The sequence below is a fragment of the Gopherus evgoodei genome, unplaced genomic scaffold (assembly GCF_007399415.2).
Source record: "Gopherus evgoodei ecotype Sinaloan lineage unplaced genomic scaffold, rGopEvg1_v1.p scaffold_364_arrow_ctg1, whole genome shotgun sequence".
NCBI lineage: Eukaryota > Metazoa > Chordata > Testudines > Testudinidae > Gopherus > Gopherus evgoodei.
The window spans coordinates 768-22,578 of NW_022060032.1; the positions used below are offsets into that span (position 1 = coordinate 768).

At 50.6% G+C, this 21,811-nt stretch overlaps 2 non-coding genes across 2 annotated transcripts; both read left to right on the forward strand.

The window, feature by feature from the left end:
- Positions 1-8,391: 8,391 nt before the first annotated feature.
- TRNAT-UGU lies at positions 8,392-8,465 on the forward strand. Its single transcript has one exon. It is a non-coding gene; the product is annotated as a tRNA-Thr (tRNA).
- Positions 8,466-11,565: 3,100 nt separating this feature from the next.
- TRNAT-UGU lies at positions 11,566-11,648 on the forward strand. Its single transcript has one exon. It is a non-coding gene; the product is annotated as a tRNA-Thr (tRNA).
- The last annotated feature ends 10,163 nt before the right edge of the window (positions 11,649-21,811 follow it).

Here is a 21,811-nt window from a genome sequence, read left to right on the forward strand (position 1 = left end):
GGATCTTTAAGAGAATTTTGGATTCAGTACTAAAATTTGGACAGATTTAGAATATTTAAAGTAAACCCTGTTTACTATTTTATTTTAATAAAGTTTGTATTGCTGTAAACCGTAGCCGGGGGGAGAGGAGATGAGCCTGGCCTTTAACTGAGAAGGAACAGAGGCATGGCCCCCGTGAAGGGTGGGGCCAGGTGATGGGGGGCACAGCCCCCCCAGTTTTTTTTGTCTGGCCCATCTCAGTCCCCCACTAAAGGAGAAGAGTCTGATGCCACCCCTGCTGGTCACTGGGTGTCACTGCTGCTCCATGGGAAACATGCTCTGTGCCTTACCCAGATTGGTGGGAAACACACTATGTGCTGCACCGTAACTGGTCCGTGGGTGTCACTGCTCGTAGAGGGCAGACACACGCTGTGCATTACGCCACCTGACCAGTGGGTGTCACTGCTGTATCAAGGGAAACACCTTCTGTGCATTACCTTGAATGACCACGAGGTGTCACTGCTGCTCCAAGGGAGACATACTCTGTGTGTTACCCTGATTGGCCACTGGGTGTCACTGCTGCTCCAAGGGAGACAGAAGAACGGCCAGACTGGTTCAGACGCAAAGTCCATCTAGCCCAGTATCCTCCTGTCTTCTGACAGTGGCCAGTGCCAGGTGCCCCAGAGGGAATGAACAGAGCAGGGAATCATCAAGTGATCCATCCCCTATTGCCCATTCCCAGCTTCTGGCAAACAGAGGCTACAGGCACCATCCCTGCCCACCCTGGCTAATAGTCCTTGATGGATCTATCCACCATAAACTTATCTAGTTCTTTTTTGAACCCTGTTATAGTCTTGGCCTTCACAACATCCTCTTGCAAGGAGTTCCACAGGTTAACTATGCAACTGCCCTGAGTTTACCCCCCCTCCCCTGGCCAGGTTGTATATGGAAAAGAGGATGAGGATGAGGAGAGCCATGATGTGTCTGTCACTGGCTGGTGACTCAGTTTCCTCTAGGCAGCAGTGCTGCAGGCTCCTTTGGTCTGTGCCCATGCAACTGTGTCTGGGGAAGGGGGAGTAGAGGCTCATTCTTCCCAGCCCCACGCCCCATCCCCAGCAGCTGGGGAATCCAGGCCAAATTTAACCCTGGTAGCTGGGCCGGGATTAGCCTGGGCTGGGGTAGGGCTGGGGAGGAATTGGGAGGGAGACAGACACACCTGGTGTGAGGGAAGATCCTCCCATTCCCTGCCAACCCCCTTCACTCCTTGCAGCACGGCACCCCCTAGCATTTCTTTCTCTGTCATGGGAGCTGTCTGCTGCCTGCTTCTCCCTTAGCATCGTCTCTCCCCATCCTGGGGCACTGGCATTGCTCATCCTGTGCAAACAGGCAGGCCCCGGTGTGCCCCATGGCACTGCTCTGCAATTGTGGGGGCAGCTGTTGGATGGAGCCATATCAAAATATGGGAGTGGGCAAGGCTGGGGACCAGGACTCCTGGGTTCTCCCCTCACATGTGGGAGGGGAGTGGAGGTTAGGGGGTAGAGTGGGGGAGGGGCAGGGCTGGGATCCAGGGATACTGCTTTTTCTGGTTTTCTCCACCTCCTGCAGCTGCCTTGGTCCTTTCAGTGTGTTTCTTGTTCCAAATTCATTTGCTGACTTGTGTAACTCACCCCAGAGGTGGCTGCATCTCAGTGTTGGGTGAGGCACCCTTGGCTGCATCACCTCCTAACCGCGTCTCTCTCCCCCTTCGGGTGACCCTGCAGCACTCAGCAAACATCCACAAGATCATGGGGCACTTTGAGCACTGGGCAGGCAGGGGCCAGGTGCCCAGCCCTCCCTCCAGAGAATGGGACCCAGCACCCCCTACTTTTTACAGGGATTAAAAAGGGGCAAAGGGGGGCAAATCAGAGGAGGGGGTGGCCAGGGTCTGAGCATGGGGTGGAAATTGACTGGTCGGGGGGTCAAGCAGCTGGAGGCAGAGTTAGGAGAGGGACTGAAGGGCAAAGTCAGGGAGGGGGGAAGGAGCCGGAGTTAAGCCCAGGGGGAGGCGCTGCCAGAGGGTTAAACCCCGGCACAGGCAGGGGCAGAGGGGTAACAGTTATCCCGGTTGGGCTGAGACTCCAGTGTTTGCAAACATGGGTGGGGGGAGCAGAGGGCTTTTTTATTTCCCCTTCCACAGGCAGCACCTCTCAGCATGGGCTTCCCAGGGCTGGGCTCTTAAAGGCACAGGCATCCCACTGCCTAGACACTGCAGCTCCTCTCTGATGTAACCTACTGAGGTGCTGCAGTAGGAGACTCAATTCAGTGAAACTGGGCATTCCCTATACTCCTCCCCAATCGGGGGGCTGTGCACCCCCTTCCCCGAATTTCCCCAACACCCCCTCCCTCAGTGGTCAGGTAGTTACATGCAGCGCTGCCAATGTTGTCATTGGTTGCAAATTTGAATGGAAATTGAAACGTTAACACACACTTTAAAAGCAGATACAACGTATGAAAACTACTTGTACCTGAGAAAGTAAAATAGGTTTGGAAAGTCTGGACAAAGCCGGGTTTCCTCACCCAGCTGTTGTGTTTGCTGACAATGTTGGTGCATTGGCTTCGGCAGTGTTGGCCAACCTTAGAATTTCAAATGATGATTTGTAAGCGAGGTGTGAATGAGCTCTCCCCTGGCAGCTACTGATGACCAGGGTTGGGAGGAGGCTTTGGGACCAGACTGTATTTACATGAACTCACCTACTCTGCTGAGGTATCCAGCGGACAGAGCTGGGCTGCCTCTGCTCTAGGTGCCCGGAGGAGGGAAGGTGTGTGGGGCTCCAGTCTGGGACTCTTCCTCCCTCCTGCCAAGCCCTGACTATTAATCCCAGCCCTGGCACTCCTTTCTTCAAGCGCCATGTGGGCCAGAGGAAAAGTGTGGTAGGAAGCACAAGAGCCAAGCTTGTGAACAGCAGGTGAAGCAGCAAGAATCCTAACCGTCAGCAGGGCCGGCTTTAGGCCTATTCGCCTGATTCCTGGGAATCGTGCCCCATGCCTAAGAGGGCCCCACGCTTTAGGCGCCTTTGAAATATTTTTTTACTTATCCCGGCTGCGGTCTGCTCCGGGGTTTCCATGGCCCCGCTCCCCTGACCAAAGCACCGGCAGGAGCGTGGCTGCCCCACAGCCCTGCTCTCTCAGCTGGAGCTCTGGCCGGAGCACCGAAAGCTCCGCGGCCCCATCTGGAGCTCCGGCCAGTGCGCGACAAGCCCCATGCCTCCGGCTGGAGCTCCGGCCCGAGCGCCGCAAGCCCCCTGCCCCCGGCTGGAGCTCCGGGCCCTTTAAATAGCCCCCAGAGCCCTGGGGTAGCAGGGGGCTCTGGGAGCTATTTAAAGGGCCAGGGCTCCAGCTGCCTCTGCCACCCCATCCTTTAAATAGCCGCCGGAGCCCCGCCGCCCCCATGCATTCCCCAGGGCTCCCACAGCTATTTAAAAGGTCTGGGGCTGGGTAGAAGCAGGAGAGCCCCAGGCCCTTTAAATAGCCCCCAGAGCCCTGGGATAGCGGGGGGCTTGGCGGCTATTTAAAGGGCCGGGGCTCCTGCTGCCTCTGCTGCACCCCCTGCCCTGCCCGCATCAGCCCCATCCCCCGCTGCCTGCAGCCAGCTCTGCACCCCCTGCCCACAGCCAGCCTCACCAAACCCCCTGCCTTCTCTCCAGCCAACCCTTGCCACACACCCCTGCCCGCACCAGCCCTGCACTGTCCGCCCTGCCCTGTCTTCAGCCAACCCCTGCTGCAACCCCGTGCGTGAAGCCAGCCAATCCCATACTCCTGTCTCCAGCCCTGCCAACCCCTGCTGCACCCCCCTGTGGCCCTGCCTGAAGCCAGCCTGCCCCACACTCCCCTGTCTCCAGCCAGCCCTGCACCCCTTGCCCTGCCTGCAGCCAGACCCTACCTCCAGTCAGCCCCTGCTCTGCCTCCAACCAGCCCCATGTCCACTGCCGCCCTGCAGTTCCCAGGCCAGTAACCTGCACACCTGCTTCAATGAGGGGGGCAAGAAGCAGCGGGGACCCACACATGTGCACACCCCCAGGAAGTGGCGGGGACCCACACATATGAAACAGCAGTCGTTAATAACCAATCAACAGCATATATGATGCAATGTACATAATAAACAATTTTATTATTTATATAGTTATGGAAAGTAAATAATACATGGAAGGCTTTTTTTTTACACTTTTTTCTTTTTAAGTCATCCCTGCCAGGGCCCTGCAGAAAGTGTTTGAATTGGGCCCTGCACTTCCTAAAGCCAGCCCTGACCATCAGCATAGCAAGTTCTAGAGCCCTAATCCATTGTGGACACCCTAGCCAAAGATGTGGCTTTTGGAAGTGTGAGTCACCCCAACAGGAGGGAAAAGATTCATTCTTACACACCTAGAAACAGGGAAGTTAAGCAGTGGGGCTTTACCATAAGGTCTCACTGAGATTTAAACTCAGATTACAGGATTCAGAGCCCTGAGTGCTGCCCATTACACCATGGGACCAGCTTGTGTGGCTTTCTCTGCATATCAGTGACCCTCATGGGGCTGGCTTGTGTAAGGGGGCTCTTGGCCCTTTACTAAACCTTAGTGTGTGGGTCGGAGGGGGTTGGTTGGCTAGTTCCCAGCACCAACTCCAATAGGGTTCCCCTGTGCAGGTTCCAATCTTGGTCACAGCAAGGCCTGTGTTTTAGCCAGTATCTCACCTGGGCAATACCTCTCTGCAACCCACTCAGACACTCTCAGTTCTCTCCCCACCCCAAGTAAATCCTGTTCTGCTCCTTTCATAGAGATCCCTGGGACACCATCTCACACTGTGACCCTGAGGTGTCAGGCAAACTCTCAGCACCTGAAGCCTCTGGCATTCACCTAGTGCCCCATAGATCAGCCATAGCCCTGGTTCTGCTCCTCTCTCTAGAGTGAGAAAGGAGCCAAGTCAGCGACTCCATGGGAGCTATGGGGCTGCAGAATCAACAGAGAAAAAATAGGTGCTCAGCACCCACTGGCAGCCAGCTCCCCCCGCCCACTACAGGCCTTGCTGACAAACTCCTCCTCTTCCCATTCAGCACCTCCCACTTGCCAGTGATCAGCTGTTCAGTGGGGTGCAGGAGGCGCTGGGTGGGGAAGGGGAGGAGCAGGGATGGGAAGAGGTGGGGGTGGGAGAGGAATGCAGCAGGAAGGTGCAGAATGGGAAGAGATGGGACAGGGGTGGGGGCTTGGGCGTAGGGGCGGGGCCTGGGGACGAAAGGGGGGATTTACCCCAGACCCCTCTAGGGCTGGCCCTGAAGGGAAGCACTGACTATCACAGTGATAATACAACTGACCAGCATTGTGGGGGAGACTGAGGGAGATCCACACCCATCAGGTCTCTTCTCTCCCCCAAGGTGAGCCAGACACTGCTCTCTCCTGGCTCTCACTCTAGCAGCTGGAGGCCAAGGAGCCATTTCCCCACAGGAAGTGCATTGAGTGCCCCTGTGGTGCTGGGGGGTGGGGCTGGTGCTGCTGCTGCCTGTGGGGCTGGCAGGGGGGTTGATGTCTGCACAGACTCTCAGCTGCCAGGCCGGAGGGGGCACTTGGGACCTTACCAGACTGGCTCAGTGAAGACGGGGGGTTGACAGAGCAATACAGATGCTCTCCAGAGCACGGAGGAACATCCGCCCATGCAGCCAGGCAATGAGCATTTCCCACAGCCTGGAGCCGAGGGGGAGGCAGCAGCTGCTGTTCCAGCTCCTGTGGGACAGGCCCTGTCAGCCAACAGACACTTCTTACTCACCACAGCTAATGGTGCCGGGTTCCTCCAGTGGGGGTGTGGAGCAGCCGTTTGTTTTCCTGTCCTTTTTGTGTGCAACTGCTGACAAAAACATCCCAGACAGAGAAGCAACTGGCCAAAATACTCTCATGCAGGTGCTAAAGTAGCTCAGTTAGGAGAGCGTTAGACCGAAGGTCCCTGGTTCAATCCCTGGCTTTGGCAGGCCTTGTTATCCCTCTTCGTACAGGGGATGTTTTCTGGGAGCACAGCAGTGCCTGCACCCAAGGTGAGTTCCTGAGCTTGGGCTCTGTAGTAGGAAAACATAGAACAGGCTTCTGCCCCTAGTTGGCCCACCTAACCTTTGGTAATGAGAACTGTCTTTCCCAACATGGTAGGAAGAAAGTGAGGCGGGGTAGGCCTCAGGAACGGTGCCAGAGGACTACTGGGCAGTGACAGGCAGGGATTGGGGATGGAAGCTCCTCTGTACAGCTGAGCAATGGCAGTACCAGGAAAGGGGTATCTGTAAAAGTGACCCAGCCCACCTCTCCTCCTTGGGCATCTAGAGCAGAAGCAGTTGGTAAAGCATCAGGTTCTTAATCTGAAGATCTAGGGTTCAAGCCCTTGTCTGGGTGCTCAGCTTCTAAGTTGCATTGTGTGCCAAGATCCGAATGATTCCTGGTACTGTCTACCAGCCACATGCAGATTCCCAGAATCCATGGCCATTTCCTGGAAAGGTTCCTTTCCTCAGGAGAGAGGACAAGTCCACAGGAACAGGCCTGGAACATGCAGTCTCTGGCTGGCAGGAAGTGCTGTGGGGCCAGGTGCTGAGAAAGCTCAGAGGGAGAGCAGCAGAGCTGAGGGGAAGAGAGACAGAGAAGCAATGAGTGCAGGGGGCAAGTGTACAGGGGGTTCTGGTCTGGCTATTGTGGGGAACTTCCCTCGTTTATACATGACCCTGTTGCAATTGGCCAGAGAAAGGATCTGAGTCCCCACCCCCTTACCAGAGGCCTGCCTGACCCCAAGGATGTTCTTTCTACTCTCATGTGTGGCAGAGTCCTCATAACCTCAACAAGGCTGGGCCCAGGAATCGTGCTGAAAAACCAATACTAGTCTGGTTGGGGAATTTGGTTTGAATGTATTATTAGTATTCTCTCCTGATTTCTGAATCAGTTCAGCTCAGTCTTTGTCCTCCAGGTGTGTTTCCAGCTGTTGAGTTATGGGGGAGAGAGGCCAAGTCATGGTGTCTCTACCCTTCTTTCATAGTTTCTTCCAGCTTGTTAGGAAGCTCCTTTGCTAGGATGTGAATCAAGCAGTGTCCATCCTCACAAGGCAGACTTGTACAAACCATATGATCATTATATGAGAGTGGTGAATATGGGGCTTACAGGGTGCTGCTTTGAGCACAGCGTGCCACAGCTGCACTTCCATTGCAATGAAGACGTACCCTTAGAGTTCATCTCTCCTGGGATAAAGATGGCAGCAGGGCTGGCCTGGGTCATCTGACTTGGGCTCATAGACATAAAGCTGAGGGGCTAAAAACTGTGCTGCAGATATTTATGTTCACACTGAAGCCTGGGTTAAAAAACCCTCACCCTTCGTGGGGCCTCAGAGGTTGGGCTCGAGCCCATATGTCTCCACTGTAATTTTATAGAGGTTGGGAGGGAGTTTAGCAAGAGGAAATAGTAAAACTGCATTGAGGGGAGTGGATCACTGACCTATCAGCTCTTAACACCCAAACTTTCAGTAACTCTATTATCAGTGCCTGTGAGTGTAATTTAAACCATAGGTCCATCTAGTTCTGAATCTTGTCTTCTGACAGTAGCCAATGCCAGGTGCCCCAAAAGCCACCACTGGGAGTTGAATCCAGGATCTCCTGTTTACAAAACAGGTACTTTAACCACCTAAGCCATGGTACCTGCTGTTACTTAAAGTGTTGTGTCTGCCCACACCTGACTGTCTGCCAATCCCCACTGGGCCCTGACAAATGTTGCTCGTGTTTGGCTTCTGTAAAGCAGAGGAGCAGGTGAAGTTTTGCTCCCAAGGTGTGTGTGTGATTCTTTGGACAGATCTACACTACAAAATTAGGTTGGTGTAATTACGTTACTTAGGCTGGCAATGCAGTATATCAACCTAATCCCAGTGCAGATAGCGGCTCAGCTGTCAGAACTTTCTGGAACTATGAAAGGGAAGGGTCCCAGCCTCTGTAGCAGGAATGCAGGGCAGGAGAGTTCACAGTGGGCATTATGGGATACTGGTGGAGGCCAGTTATGGTGATATAATGACCAGCAGCATTTACACTGACAGTTTGTCACTTTAAGTTTGCTGCACAAAGCTCTAGGCCTCTCGTCGAGGTGGTTTTATTTTGTCACTTAAACAGGGCAGTTTTGTCACCAGACGTGGTATTGCAGTGTGTGCACCAGCCAAAAGCTGCTGACCGAGGGAGCGTTGTGTGTTTTTCACACACCTGAGCAATATAATGATGCTGAAATAACTTTGTAGTGCAGACCTGGCCAAAGATTCACACACACACACAGAGCTTGCAAGGAAAAGTTCACCTGCTTCTCTGCTTTGCAGAATCCAAACACAAGCAAAGCTTTTCAGGCCCCAGTGAGGACGGCAGGGAGTCAGGTGTGGGCAGACAGTGTGTTTTAGCCACAAAAAGCCACCATGGCTTAGCTGGTTAAAGCCCCTGCCTTGTAAACAGGAGATCCTGGGTTCAACTCCCAGTGGTGCCTTGTTGATTAACTCTTAGGGCACCTGGTAGTGGCTACTGTCAATGGACAAAACCCAGAGCTTGATGAGCCTTTGATCCAGCCCAGTATGGCAGTTTAAATTACACTCACAGGCACTGATAACAGAATTACTGAAAGTTTGGGAGTTAAGAGCTGATAGGTCAGTGGTCCAGCCTCTCACAGATGACCCCCTCCCTCTGGGACAGGGGCAGGTCTGGGCTCTCACACCAATTGCTCATTGTGGCTGCCAGAATCTGTGAGCAGCTCATTTAGTTTGCACCCGAGGGTTGAGCCCTGCTTCGTGCACCGTGTGTGAGAATGAAAATCCTAAACCACCCTTTGAAATAACGAATGCAGCAGGACGTGTTATTGTCCCTTCCTCAAAGCAGTTACATTGGGAAATTCTGGCTCCTTCTCAGGCTCAGGTTGGCCACCCCAGTCTAGATGTAGAAGTTACAACATTGAAACTTGAAAGAGGGGCCAATTTCCCCATCATTTCACACCTTTACATCCAAACACAATGACTTTCTGAATGAACCCGCCTCTTTCAGCCAGAAGATCTTGGGGTGGGTGTAGGAGTCACTGGGTAAAATTCTCTGCACTCTGTTATAGAATCATAGAATCATATGACACAGGTCAGAGCAGAGGTACCTAGTGATCTAGTCTGGCTGTAAAATCTATATATCAACCCCAATTATGGTGTGAAATTAATCCTCAGAAACGGCTGATCCCCACCCAGACCTGGCAGAGGGCTGTCCAAGGAAAGGGCTGTTGAGGAAGGAAAGAAGAAAGATGTCCTTCTCTCCCTGGAGGAACTGGGCTCTGCGCTTTGGACAGAAAGGAGAGGAAGGAAATGGCTACACGTTGGGAGCAGAACCTAAGAAATGAAACACAACAGGCTTCTGTGCACGTTGCTTCTGAACAGTGAACGAACCTGACTCCCGTATCATGAAAAGCCAAAAAGCCATTTCTTTGTGTGACAGGGAGAAAAGAGTTCCAATCATTCCTGCCCATTTACTTTTGAATTCTTTTACATTATGAAGAAAATTGTAACAAAATTAGTCTGAACTTGAGCTGCCTGTTACTAAAATCCTGTTCCCCAATTCAGTTCCAACTGCCCTGCAAGAAACACCCCCAGGTCCCTGCTCACCCCAGGAAGAGGAAAAAGAGAATCCCCCACTGGGCACTGCCCTTGGCTCCAGGCTGCTGTCCTGGGGTGTGGGTGAGGACTGATTGTTTGCTGCTGAGGAGGGAGCCAGTAGAGGCCTCTGGTGCTCTGCTCCTAGCATCTGCCCAGCCCAGGCTGTCCTCTGCCTCAGCTGCTGCTCCCGGCCTGCTCTAGAGTCAAACACGCAGGGCTCCCAGGGGAACAGAGGCTGGGACAGGGCAGCAGCCTGGGTTGGGCTGGGAAGATGCTGGGAGTTCTCGTTCCCTGAGAACTGGCCTGGCTCCCTTCTCAACAGCAAACAAACCAATTCCACATCCCCTCCCCAGAAAAATCAGCCTGAAGCCAAGGGCAGCAGGGGACGATTGCCTTTAGTTCCCACCAAGGCAGGAGAGAACCCAGGGCCTTTCTAGCAGAGCTTATGGAACTGACGTGGGGAAACCAGCCTTTAATAACAGGCAGCTCAAGTTGAAACTAAGTGTTTTAATGATTTCTACAACATTAAATAACCCTTCAATCGTAGTGTCATCATCCATAAAATTGCTTCAGCCTTACAGGTTCTCAAGTACAAAACTAAACATCTCTTCAAATCCAAGGAAGTGGAGATCAGTCAATCTTCAGAGTCATCCCACATAAAAGAATCATGTTGTGGTATATACTGGCCCCATCATGTGGCCATCGCCTTTCCCTCCTCTCTGTTAAAAGTTTTAGTATTTTGCACAGAAACTTTCTTCCCTCAGGAGAGACCTGGGAACCAGGGCTGCCAGCCAGACAAACACCTTTAAGAGGAGGCGTCATCTGTCAAAAAATGATCTCCCTCCTTCAGTTCAGTGACACCCTGAAATGTTACTTATCAGGGCAGAGCCGGAGGATTGAAAGCAGCTACATCAAGCCTCTGTGTAGCTAGCAGGAGTGAACACAAACACTCCCTTGTATCTGAAGAGATGTTTAGTTTTACCCTTGGTAAACTACAAGGCTAAAGGGAAAGGTGATGGTGGTGTCAGATATAAAGAGTGAAACATGAAACAATCATCATAGTTATGCCAATAGCAACTGTAAATATTTCTAAATTCTTCTTATTATCATCAGTGTATTATTTTCTCTGTCATCTAGACATTGACTAGACCTTGACCAAGAAATTCGGATCTTGACAAAATAATCAACTACCCTCGTTAAGGTAATGGACTTGACACCCACTCGGGTGTCTCCATGCAGGTTCAAGTACTAACAACAGTGGCACCTTACAGCCATAGCTTTTAATCAGGGCAATACATTGATACAAATTCCTGTTAAATCATTTCTCAGCCAGAGTCCATCGCCCACATTCCTTAAGGCACTGGGCCACCATGTGGACGTTTCATTTCCCTCCTCAATTTCACACAGAGGCACAATTTCCTTTGCACAGATCCAATAACAGTAAAACCTCCCTGTGTCTCTTGTCTGAGCCAGGGCATTCGATTCCAGTGAACCCTTCTCTCCTGCAATGGCAATGGTCAGACAGAAGGGACGTGGTCACCTGCATCCCTGCCAGGGAGATATTGGCTCGGCTCTTTCTTTCTGCTGCTGTTGTTAGTCCATGAAACATCAGGGATGGAATGCAAGGCTGAGCTCACACACCAATCCCCTGAAACATTTCAGTGCCCCAGAGAAATCCTGCCCCCGGCTATTGGAATGATATGGTGGAGATTCGAATAGGAAAGGGACTGTCTGAATTGTCAGTGTGGGGAATGAACAACAATCTATAGCAATGTCGTTAGCCACAAACACACTAATCATGTTCCAGCTGGAAGGGAAATGGGCAGGAACTCTTGCTGTTCACCATGGACACACTTACACTAATGCACAGCCGTGAGTGTGCTGGGGGAGTTGGTCTGAGCCATTTGAAGTGACAATTCTGTGAGAACAGAATCATCATGTAGGGCAGCAACTGTTCATCAAGTAGTTGTGGCCGAGTGGTTAAGGTGATGGATTTGTAAATCCATTGGGGTCTCCCCATGCAGGTTTGAATCCTGCCAACTACAGAAGCATTAGTGTATTGTCATTGCTGCTGTCTTAGTGCCTGAGCATCCATGGAGCCAGATCTGGTCTCCCTCTGAGGCTGGCTATGCTTAAAATACTGCTGTAGCACTGTGGAGTAGACAGTTGCTACAGTGACGGGAGGGGTTTTCCATCCCTGTAATAGCTGCATTGGCAAAACAATCTTTCCTTTCACTTAGCACTATCTAACCATGGCTTAGGTCAGCTTAATTATACTGGTTCTGGGGGGTTTCACACCCTGAAAGACGTACTTGTTACAGGGTTTATCCCATCACCCTCCCATTCCCTGGTCCTTCTCACGTGACCAGAGAGCAGCAATGCATGAAGCTCAAAGGTGCAAACAATTCAATGTTTATTGGGGTAAACTTCCAGCAAGCAATGATTCCAGTTTCCTTCCTCAGTATCCCCCTTCCCAGCTCTGACACCACAGAGGCTTGCCTGTGACCCCGTTCCCCTTCCCTGTCCCTATTCCCCCCCTTAGCAAAACATAATTCCAATTCCCCTACCCCAATTCCCATTCGCATTCCCCCCCTTACTTCCTGATTGACTGCAGACTATATAGTAAAACTTGAGTTCTGCTTAGCTCTATCTTAACCAATCATTTTACTGACCAATCCTAACATATTGTAACATAATTATCTAACCAATTATACCCCACCACCTTAACTGGTTTACACAAAACAAATTAATTATACAGCAGACAGAAACAGTTACAGAACCAGACAGAGATTATACAGACAAGCAATAGCAAAGTGGGGACTACAGTGACAGAACAACAAAGAAATGAGGATTTCACACCCCAGCTGTTGGTAAGTGAGTTGTTCCCAGACAGGATGCTATCATAGTAGAGGTTGTGGGTGCTGGTTGCTTAACTGTCTGGCGCACAGGGCAGGATTTTGAGGTTCACCATTACTCTCTCAGAATGCCAGCACCCATCTTTTGTTCACTTAAAAAGCGAACAGGGAGATTCCAACACCGCAGAACTCATGGAGCTCCAGGAAACGTGTAACTTTAGGTCCGGGTGAGTGTGTCTAAAAATCAGCTGTGCTGTAGAAGGTCTCTAGGAGTTGAAAGAGATGTGCCATCTTGACCTCCCTAAAGAGTTCATCAACTATTAATGAAAACTAGGGTTGATAAGTCACATTCTTTGTAGTATTAGGATGGTGGACTGGTCTAAAGTGCTAGCTAAAAGTATCTTTTTTTCCAATCCATTGGGTGTTCTGGTCTCTGCATGGAGACGTGGTTTCAAATCCCACTCCTGACATGACCATTTAATTCTATCTGCAGAAAATGGCCTCACTTTAATCTCCTTTGCAACAATAGAACACCATTTGCTTAGCTTTTCTCTTCCAGTAGTTGTGAGAGAAGTTCCAAACCAGGGGGAAACAGGGCCTGTTCTCTCGACCCATCAGTTTTTGTCTTCCTTCATTCCAAGCCATTTCCTCAGACACATCCATATTTCCCACACTTTTATGAAACTTTAGAGTCATCATTTAATTGCCACACAACTGTACTTATGAAGTAAAGTGAAACACAATATTTTTTGGATATTCTTGCAGAAGAGTTTTGTTTTCTGACCTGGAATTGAACAGGGGCTACCTGAGGGGGACAATGCTACTCCCTTTTCTTTGCTCATCCAAAAAACATAAGTTTGTGGTGCCCTTTGTTTCCTTGTTCTTCAAACACCTGTCAGGGACAGCCTAGGGAGACTTGGTCCTGACTCTCAGGGTCCCTCCCTGCCCTACCTTTCTATATGATTCTGTTGTGTGGGTTTGCGCTGTGTCGTTGTTCCACGCTGAGCTGTTTTGCACAGTGTCACTTTGCACTCTGATGCATTGTTTCGTGTTGTATGGTTTTTGCACTGGCTTGTGTTGCACTGGTTTGAGCTGAGCTCTTTTGCAGTGCGTCATTTTGCCCCATGGGGCGTTCATTTTCATGGTGCTGAATTGTCGGGCTTTGCACTCCTACGTGTTGTCACTTTGTGCTGTGGAATGTCAGTTCACGCTGAATTGTTAGATGTTAGATTGGGGTGTTTCCACTTTTGTTGTTGTTTATATTGTATTGCGATGGCATCGAATTATAGAGCTGTACGGCTGCAAGGGCCCTGGAGAGGTCATGAAATCCAGCCCTCACTGCTGAAGCAGAGCCAAGCAGAGACGATGCATTGGGGGCATGTGGGATCAAGTGCCCACAGCAGTCGGCCCAGGCAGGGAGCAGAAGGAGGGAACCAGAGCCAGAGCAGGTTGTCTATGGGACCAAGTATATGCAGAGTATCCTTGACAGAGGTTTGTTCAACCTGTTCTTAAAAGCCTCCTAGGACAGAGACTCCACAGACACCCTTGGGAGCCTATTCCAGAGCTTAACTACCCTCAGAGTTAGAAAGCTGTTCCCAATATCTAACGTGAATCTCCCTGGCTGCAGATTAAGTCCATTACTTCTTGTCCTACCATCAGTGGACATGGAGACCAAATGATCATTGTCCTATTTATAAAGACCAAACTTTTCCCTCTGCAATCATCCGTTAACTGGTTATTATCCCCTCTTCTTGCCTGGGGTACAATGGAAGAGGAGAAAATACTCTCTTAACATAGGATGCAAATGTCAGTTTGTTCTCTCTTCATGTTTTAGTGAAGCTCAGAGAGAAGAAGAAACATGACCTGCCAAAGAGCATAGAGAGTTTGTTTCATTTTGATCTGTGACTATTAGCAGAAGAGTGACACCTAAGGGCTGTCACTACCACCCACCATGGGACTTGAATTTATGATGGTGGGATTAAGAGCGTCATGCTCTACCAACAGAGCTAGCTAGATTTAAAGTCAGTCAACTGACTGCAAAATCTTTTTATGTTCTTCTTCTTATCATCGGTGTATTGTTTTCTCTGGATTCTAGGCCTTGACAAGAAATTTGTACCTTGATAAAATAATCAACTGCTCTTGGTGAAGGCAATGGACTTAACACCCACTGGGGTGTCCCTACACAGGTACAAGTACTAACAAGATGGCTGCATTTTAGCCATAGTTTTTAATCAGGGCAATAAATTGAAACAATCCCCTATTAAATCATTTCCCAGCCTGAGTCCTGCACCCACATTCCTTAGGGCATTGGGCCACCATGTGGATGTTTCATTTCCTGCCTCAATTTCACACAGAGACACTATTTCCTTTGCACAGATCCATGAACAGCAAAACCTCCCTGTGTCTCTGGTCTGAGCCAGGGCACTCGATTCCAGTGAACCCTTCTCTCCTGCAGTGGCGATGGGCAGACAGAGGGGACGTGGCACCTGCATCTCTGCCAGGGAGATATTGGCTCGGCTCTTTCTTTCTGCTGCTTGTTCGTCCATGAAACATCGAGGGTGAAATGCTAGGCTGAGTTCATGCACCAGCCCCCGGAAATATTTCAGTGCCCCAGAGAAATCCTGCCCCCTGCTATTGGAACGATGTGCTGGAGATTTGACTAGGAAAGAGACTGTCTGAATTGTCAGAGTGGGGAATGAACAACAATCTACAGCAATGTCGTTCACACAAACACACTCTCATCCTGGTCTTGGGCTTCTGCTCTCTCCTTAGCTCTGCCTCACTCTGGCCCAGACAGTTGCAGATCACACAGAAGATGGGATTCCCTCATTTGATTGCTTGGCCTGTCAGTCCGGCTAACTTGGAGCTTTGGCCTCTCCCCATTGCCCCTGGGGACTGTCAATCTCAGGGTCCTGATTTCCCATTGGCCCTTCCCCCTTCTATTGGGACTGGGAACTAGCCAACCAACCCGCCCCCCACCAAGTTTTAGTAAAGGGCCAAGAGCAGCCCCATTACACAAACCAGCCCTGTGAGGGTCACCGATGGGCAGAGAAGGCCACATAAGCTGGTCCCATGATGTAACAGTCAGCAACCAGGATTCTGAATCCTGCAATCTGAGTTCAAATCTCAGTAAGACCTTGTGTTGGTTTGCAGTAAAGCCCTGGAGCTCAAAGTGCTCCTCTTTCCTGTCTCCAGTTGTGCAAGAGTGAGTCTGTCTTTTCCCTGCTGCTGGGTGACTCACACCACTGGAGCCAGGTCTCTGGTCAGGATGGCTGCAATGGGTTGGGGCTCTAGAACTTTCCACCCTGGCTACTGCTGTCTGCAGTCCTGCAGTTTGACTTGATGGTTGGGATTCTTGCTGCTTCACCTAATGCCCACAAGTTTGGCCATTGTGCTTCCCACCACACTTTTCCTCTGGCCCACGTGGCGCTTGAAGAAAGGAGTGCCAGGGCTGGGATTAATAGTCAGGGCTTGGCAGGAGGGAGGAAGAGTCCCAGGCTGGAGCCCCACACACCTTCCCTCCTCTGGGCACCTAGAGCAGAGGCAGCACAGCTCTGTCCGCTGGATACCTCAGCAGAGTAGGTGAGTTCATGTAAATACAGTCTGGTCCCAAAGCCTCCCCCTAACCCTGGCTCGTCACTAGCTGTCAGGGGAGAGCTCATTCACACCTTGCTTGCAAATTATAATTTTACATTATAAGGTTGGCCAACATTGCCAAAACCAATGCACCAACATAGTTAGCAAACACAACAGCTGGGTGATGAAACCACTCTTTGTTCAGACTTCTAAAAAAACCTGTTATACTTTCTCGGGTACAAATATTTTTCATACATTGTATCTGCTTTTAAAGTGTATATTGATGTTTCAATTTCCATTCAAATTTGCAACCAATGACAACATTGGCAGCGCTGCATGTAACTACCTTAACACCTGGGGGGTGGGGGGCTGTTGAGGAAATTCGGGGAAGGGGGTGCACAGCCCCCTGGCTGGGGGGCGTATAGGGAATGCCCAGTTTCACTGAATTGAGTCTCCTACTGCAGCACCTCAGTAGGTTACATCAGAGAGGAGCTGCAGTGTCTAGGCAGTGGGATGCCTGTGCCTTTAAGAGCCCAGCCCTGGGAAGCCCATGCTGAGAGGTGCTGCCTGTGAGAGGGGAAATAAAAAAGCCCTCTGCTCCCGCCACCCATGTTTGCAAACACTGGAGTCTCAGCCCACCGGGATAACTGTTACCCCTCTGCCCCTGCCTGTGCCAGGGTTTAACCTCTGGCAGGGCCTCATCCTTGGGCTTAACTCCGGCTCCTTCCCCCCTCCCTGACTTTGCCCTTCAGTCCCTCTCCTAACTCTGCCTCCAGCTGCTTGACCCCCCGACCAGTCAATTTCCACCTCCTGCTCAGACCCTGGCCACCCCCTCCTCTGATTTGCCCCCCTTTGCCCCTTTTTAATCCCTGTAAAAATTAGGAGGTGCTGGGTCCCGTTTTGTTGGGGTGGGGGGGCTGGGCGCCTGGCCCCTGCCTGCCCAGTGCTCAAAGTGCCCCATGATCTTGTGGATGTTTGCCGAGTGCTGCAGGGTCACCCGAAGGGGGAGAGAGACGCGGTTAGGAGGTGATGCAGCCAAGGGTGCCTCACCCAACACTGAGATGCAGCCACCTCTGGGGTGAGTTACACAAGTCAGCAAATTAATTTGGAAGAGGAAACGCACTGAAAGGACCGAGGCAGCTGCAGGAGAAAAGCAGAAAAAGCAGGAGCCCTGGATCCCAGCCCTGCCCCTCCCCCATATTTTGATATGGCTCCATCCAACAGCTGACCCCTACCCCCCAATTGCAGGGCAGTGCCATGGAGGATCTCCCTTCACAGTGGGTGCATCTGTCTCTTCCCCCCACAATTCCTCCCCTGCCCTACCCAGGCCCAGGCTAATCCCAGCCTAGCTACCAGGGTTACATTTGGCCTGGATTCCCCAGTTGCTGGTGGCATGGGAGCTGAGGAGCAAGAGCCTCTACTCCCCCTTCCCCATACACAGTTGCATGGGAACTGACCAAAGGAGCCTGCAGCACTGCTGGCTAGAGGAAACTGAGGCACCAGCGAGTGATAGACACATCATGGCTCTCCTCATCCTCATCCTTGTCATAAACAGATAGCTAAGGGTTAATGTCTCTTTCACCTGAAGCACCTGACCAGAGGACCAATCAGGAAACCGGATTTTTTCAACTTTGGGTGGAGGGAAGTTTGTGTCTGAGGTCTTTGTTTTCTGGCTGCCTGCTTTCTCTGAGCTTTGGAGAAGTAGTTCTGCTTTCTAGTCTTCTGTTTCTAAGTGTAAGGACAAAGAGATCAGATAGTAAGTTATATGGTTTCTTTTCTTTGGTATTTGCATGAATATAAGTGCTGGAGTGCTTTGATTTGTATTCTTTTTGAATAAGGCTGTTTATTCAATATTCTTTTAAGCAATTGACCCTGTATTCGTCATCTTAATACAGAGAGACCATTTGTATTTTTCTTTCTTTTTATATAAAGCTTTCTTTTAAGACCTGTTGGAGTTTTTCTTTACTTCAGGGAAATTGAGTCTGTACTCACCAGGGAATTGGTGGGAGGAAGAAATCAGGGGAGATCGGTGTGTGTTGAATTGGCTAGCCTGATTTTGCATTCCCTCTGGGGGAATAGGAAAGTCCTTTTTGTTTCCAGGACCGGGAACGGAGAGGGGGAGTCACTCTGTTTGGATTCACAGAGCTTGTGTCTGGGTATCTCTCCAGGAGCACCTGGAGGGGGGAAGGGAAAAAGGATTATTTCCCTTTGTTGTGAGACTCAAGGGATTTGGGTCTTGGGGTCCCCAGGGAAGGTTTTTCAGGGGGACCAGAGTGCCCCAAAACACTCTAATTTTTTGGGTGGTGGCAGCAAGTACCAGGTCCAAGCTGGTAGCTAAGCTTGGAGGTTTTCATGCTAACCCCCATATTTTGGACGCTAAGGTCCAAATCTGGGATTAAAGTTATAACATGGTGGCAGCGGGTGGGTGATAGACAGAATCCAGAAGCCAGTAGGAATATTATATTTTTCTTTTCTCTGCTAAGGGCTTTTTAGCAGAGAGAAACAGTTTGGTTTTAAAAGGGAACCAGAGATAATTTTTTTTTCTGCTCTCTCTGGCAGTTTGTGGCTTGCATGTTAAGCAAGAAGCCATTACCAGACTGTTAAGAGTCTTTTGTCACACAATAGCACTCCCATTGAGAGTCACACCAGCACTATATAAATGCAAATAAAGTGGTTTTTCAGGTTTACTTAACATTGAAGATTAGCTAAAGGCACTGTTGCTAGGCAGACTTCAGGAGGCAACAGAGAGCCTGCAGTTCAGAAGATAAACACCGGAGGGCACCCCAACACAAGAAAACAGGAACCATGTCTACCAAGGCAAAAATTGAGGCCGAAGAGCAATTCAAAGAAGCTGAACACCGGCGACAACTGGAGCTAAAAGAAAAGGAAAAAAGCATCAAACTGGCAGCCTACCAAAGAGAACAGGCAGCCTTAGAGGCAGCACACAAAAGAAAACTAGAAGAAGAAGAGGTGGCCTACCGAAGGAAACAAGCAGAAGAAGAGTTGGCCCACCGACGAGACATGGAAAAACACCAAAAAGAAATGGAAAAACAACAAAAAGAAAATGAAGAGAAGGAAAAACAGAGAAAACATGAACTGGACTTGGCAAAAGCTGGGCTGCATGTGCCAGCCAACCCTAACAACCCGGCGCCAATTATTGCTCCACAGCACAGGAAATTTCCCACCTACAAGGCAGGGGATGACACCGAGGCCTTCTTGGAAAATTTTGAAAGAGCCTGTCTTGGGTACAGCATCCCCGAAGACCAGTACATGGTAGAATTAAGGCCACAACTCAGTGGACCTTTAGCAGAGGTGGCAGCTGAAATGCCTAAGCGGCAAATGAATGACTATAAACTTTTTCAAACCAAGGCCAGATACAGAATGGGGATAACCCCAGATCATGCCCGTCGGCGCTTCAGAACCCAAAAGTGGAAACCAGAGGTGTCATTTCCCAAACACGCCTACTACATTGCAAAAAACCATGAGGCCTGGATAACAGGAAACAACATTCAAACCTTGGAAGAACTGAACCTCCTCATACAAATGGAGCAGTTCTTGGATGGTGTTCATGAAGACATCACACGGTACATACAAGATGGAAAACCCAAAGATCTCACTGAGGCGGGGGAGATTGGAGCCAAATGGATGGAACTGGCAGAAAGCAAGAAAGCTACTGTCAAGGGGAACGATTACCACAGGGGGCACACAGACCATAAACCCTACAACCGAGGACAGCCAAAGACCCCACATACCACCCAAGTAAAGCCACAGACACCCTACCCTTCCACCTCATCAGTCTCCAGTAACTCACCTCGGCCCAGTGACCCATCAGATGGAAGATGCTTTAAGTGTAATGAACTGGGACATATCAAGGCCAACTGTCCCAAGAACACCATGCGAGTGCAATTCATTACACCACCATCACCCCAAAGATCCCCAGGCCCGGATGCCTCTCAAATACCCTTGGAGCGAAGGGAAAATTTGAGAGTGGGCAGAAAGAAGTTTACTGCGTGGAGAGACACGGGGGCACAAGTGTCAGCTATCCACCAATCCTTCGTCGACCCCAAATTCATCAACCCAAAGGCCAAAGTTACAATTTACCCCTTCATGTCACAAGCTGTAGACTTGCCTACAGCTCAACTGCCTGTCCAGTACAAAGGCTGGTCAGGAATGTGGTATTTTGCAGTCTATGACAATTATCCTATCCCCATGCTGCTGGGGGAAGACTTGGCCAACCAGGTGAGGCGGGCCAAGAGAGTGGGAATGGTTACACGTAGCCAAACCAGGCAAGCTTCCAGACCCATTCCTGTTCCTGAGCCGTCCACAGAGGCCCCGTCTGTGTTACCAGAGACCCAGACAGAGGTAGTGGACCCGGATTCCATGCCTACCACTGAAACAGCCACAGCATCTCCAGTCTCAGGCCCGGAACTGGAACAGCAACCAGCACCAGCAAGTGCAACCACATCTTCAAACTCAACGCCAGAGGGCGCCAGCGAGCCAGAACTGGCAGAAGCAACAGACAGCCATACCCAAAAGGCTCAGCCAGAGCCTGAAATACCCTCAGGTGCACCAGCGGAGAGCGGTTCACCAGCAACGGAAACAACTCCATCACCTACATCGCTTCCAGAGGGACCAAGCCCAAGTCCACAGTCTGAGGAAGAACTGGTGACCCCAGCCTCAAGGGAACAGTTACAGGCTGAGCAGGAAGCAGATGACAGCCTTCAGAAAGCTTGGGCGGCGGCACGGAGCACCCCACCGCCTCTCAGCTCTTCTAATCGATCCCGGTTTGTTATAGACCAAGGACTTTTATACAAGGAGATTCTTTCTGGTGGACACCGGGAAGAATGGCAGCCGCAAAAACAGTTGGTGGTTCCAACTAAGTACCGGGGGAAGCTCTTAAGCTTAGCCCATGATCATCCCAGTGGCCATGCTGGGGTGAACAGAACCAAGGACCGGTTGGGGAAGTCCTTCCACTGGGAGGGGATGGGCAAGGATGTTGCCAAGTATGTCCGGTCTTGTGAGGTATGCCAAAGAGTGGGTAAGCCTCAAGACCAGGTCAAGGCCCCTCTCCAGCCACTCCCCATAATTGAGGTCCCATTTCAGCGAGTAGCTGTGGATATTCTGGGCCCTTTCCCAAAAAAGACGCCCAGGGGAAAGCAGTACGTACTGACTTTAGTGGACTTTGCTACCCAATGGCCAGAAGCAGTAGCTCTAGGCAACACCAGGGCTAACACTGTGTGCCTGGCCCTAACAGACATCTTTGCCAGGGTAGGTTGGCCCTCTGACATCCTTACAGATTCAGGGTCTAATTTCCTGGCAGGGACCATGGAAAAACTGTGGGAAACTCATGGGGTGAATCACTTGGTTGCCACCCCGTACCACCATCAAACCAATGGCCTTGTGGAAAGGTTCAATGGAACTATGGGGGCCATTATACGAAAATTCATCAACGAATTCTCCAATAATTGGGACCTAGTGTTGCAGCAGTTGCTGTTTGCCTACAGGGCTGTACCACATCCCAGTTTAGGGTTTTCACCATTTGAACTTGTGTATGGTCACGAGGTTAAGGGGCCATTACAGTTGGTGAAGCAGCAATGGGAGGGGTTTACGCCTTCTCCAGGAACTAACATTCTGGACTTTGTAAGCAACCTACAAAGCACCCTCGGACACTCTTTAGCCCTTGCTAGAGAGAACCTAAAGGATGCTCAAGAAGAGCAAAAGGCCTGGTATGACAGACATGCCAGAGAACGTTCCTTCAAGGTAGGAGACCAGGTTAT